This window comes from Bidens hawaiensis, unplaced genomic scaffold, assembly GCF_021521415.1.
Source record: "Bidens hawaiensis isolate Kalapana, Puna unplaced genomic scaffold, B.hawaiensis_p1.1 tig00022909_1, whole genome shotgun sequence".
Classification (NCBI taxonomy): domain Eukaryota; kingdom Viridiplantae; phylum Streptophyta; class Magnoliopsida; order Asterales; family Asteraceae; genus Bidens; species Bidens hawaiensis.
Genome location: NW_027493585.1, coordinates 162161 through 165476, shown reverse-complemented (window position 1 = coordinate 165476; position 3316 = coordinate 162161).

The window sequence follows — 3316 nt, the reverse complement described above, 5'->3', positions numbered from 1 at the left end:
CAACGGCATACTTCCACCATAAAATGCAGGGTCTTGATTATCTTTAGAAGAATTCTGACATTTAAGATCGTATTCTCGTGCTTCAATCTTTTGCATGAATTCAGATGCTGTCAGATCTTCATTGTTAAAGTAATTATTTTCTTTCAAAACCATCAAGAAATTCGAGTAAGAACTCAACAAAGCACTTTTAATGGTGTCAATCTTATCAACTTCAGATGTTTCTAACCTCATCTTGTCCATCTCAGCTATCAAGTGATTAAACCTTGTTGTCATCTCTTCAACAGTCTCTCCTTTAAGTAAATTAAAGTTTCTAAACTGAAACTTGAGCATAACCTTCTTACTTTCGGCGGTCTTACCCATACTTCTCATACGAATATGTTGGAACAATGAAGCACAAATCTTTATACTACCAACATGATGAAAGATGTTTTCAGGTAAAGCCATTGTAAGAGTAGAATAAGCTTTTGTTTCAATCTCCAACGCTTTCTTTTCGTCTTGAGAATATTGAGAGATAGCCTTAGGTGTAAACCCGATAGTTTCAACCCCAATCATTGAAACGGTGTAAACCTCATCCAAGCAATACGAACATTCAGGGTGAAATGACCCTAGATAAGCACGGAAACGGGGTTCCCATTTAGCAAAGTCGCTAAATTTCATTAAACGTGGACACTTTGAATGTGAACCGATCTCGGTATCCAGTTGCAACATTTGTTGCATTAACATATTTTGAGAAGCTAATGCATACATACCAACCATGTTGCTATAAGACAGTATTTTCAAACTCCAAGGATAATAAGTTAAAAATTATATTAACGAACTGTGAACAATAGAATTAACAAACTGTAAACAGTGGATAACGAATCACAACTTAACGAATAGAAAATTTGTTTAGGTAACGAATTTGGAACAGTATCACACGAAGTAAGTTATAACGAACTATTATGCGAAATAAGTTAAGTAACAAATTAGATTGACTCAATGTATGAACGAATCAGATGGTTTTTGTTTAAAAAATCACTAAGTGTAGACTTAGCGAATTAAGTGTCGAATTAGCTACTATTGATAACGAATCACCTTATAGCGAATCAGGTTGTTACAACGATTTGTAACAAACTCTGATAATGATTGCCATGTGGCAAAATATTGTTATAATAACCGTTAACGAAGTGGACACGTGTAACACGAATTGAGTAACACGAATCAGGAGCTGTAACGAATTGATTCACGAATTAGGTAAAAAATAACGAATCAGATATCAAATTGGTGAACAGTGTGTAACGAACTACCAAAGTTTTAACGAAACTTCAAACATCAATGAAGATCTTCAAATCTTCATCTGAAATTTCCAGAAATCTGGAAAATGAAGAACACTGATATACAAACTTAAATATGTTATACTATATCAATACTTAACCAAATTGTTCATATAGCAGATCAAAACACTCGGAAATACCACTCGAATCCAATTCAACCTCAATTGTAACTCAATTAACCATCGATCAAAACCAATTTGACCAAATCTAATGCCATGTTTTCGGCCAAAACCAAAACAACACAATTCAATCCAAAACCAATCCGAATTCCAATTTCTATTAACTAATTCTTACCAATACCTTAATAACCTCAAATCCAATCCAATCAATCCATATCCAATTCCGAATCTAACTCAATTCGATCCAAAATTAAACCGGATATAAACCTATACCAAAATACCAATTAACAGTCCACTAATAATAACTAATCATACGAATCAAGGGCAATCAAACACCGAAAGCTCTGACACCACTTGTGATCTCCTTAATTCAAACCTCAGATCTCAGATCTGATAGATAAATAATAACGATTACGGATCTAGTTCATGATGCTCTTATACGATTATGTATTATTGTTATATGTATTAGTTAGTATTAGATATGTGTATGTATAATATGTTAATGAAGCTTGAGAGAAAACGAATTGGGCAGAGGTTCGATAATCTAAACTCAAAACTTAAATTAACAGTGGAATAACACCACTATATTTAGAGGATGAATCTAGTTCATTACACATTCCGTAACGAACAAGACTCCAAATCATTACATTACAATAACTGAAACAAACATAACAAATCATCCCCTGATTCGTTAAACATCCTTAACGAATCAGAAGGGAACATAACTTAAGTCTAGTTCGTTAAATATCCTTAACGAACAAGATAATAAACTTAACGAACTACATTAATGTCTTTAATAATTAATATATTAATAAAACGATAAATACATTAATGATAAGTACAAAGACTCGAGACGCAAAACCGTGTACTAACACAAACGAATAAGATCACGAAAAGTAACGAATTAGTTAGCGAATCAGGTATAATTCATTTTAGCGAATGAGTTAACGAATTAAATAATAATTTAAAATCTTAATGGAAAATGTGTTAAGGCTCTGCCCCTTGGACCCCGCTAGGGCTGCCGCCCCTAGAACCCCGCTGCCAGGGGCGCTGCCCCCGTACCCCTGTTCGTTGAGGGTAATAATTAAATTAGAAATGAGATATGGGTAGTGATAGTTAAATTGATACGTGTAATTATTATACAGTTAGCCGTGCACAACTCAAGAAAGGAATAACAATTAACGGTGAATGTGTTGAGTCAAAGATTTGACCAAAATGAAGTACATGGAAGATTGGAATCTTCTCAAACTCCTCAGAATTCGCTAAGTATAATCCAGGCACACCTTAGACTTCCGAGCAAGCTTTTACTTAGCCGGGTACGATATTTTGTATATCGGGCAAGGTTTACTTTAAGTAGTCTTCTTTAGTGGATATCCGAGCAGGGTTTGCAAATTAGTGCATTGTCGAGCAAGGTTCACTTGTTTATGTAGATCCAGGCAACGTTCACTTTGTCAAGCAAGTCTGTTCTTCATAGCCAAGTAGAGTTCACTCCCGAGTAAGCTTTTGGCTAACCAAGTCCATGAAGCCAAGTGATTGGAAGACCGGGCAAGGTATTCTTTAATAATTATGGTCCGAGCAAGCTTGATGTATAAATGGAATATCTCCAAGTAACATCAGGCAAGGTTCAACTCAAGCAAGGAACAGTACTCCCGAATACACTTTGCTAATAAGTTATATTATAGCAAAGAGTTGAAATGGACCATCGAAAAACAAGGTTGCTCGTAAGGGTTTGTCGGGCAAAGTCTGGCAAAGTCAAGAATACTGAAGTCTACCCGGTGAGTATTTTACTTGGTAAAATACTCTTCAAGTAAACCCGGAAACTGATACCGAGCACACTTCTATGTACCAAATCTAAGGCAGGTGGAGCACACAGTCTACTCGGAG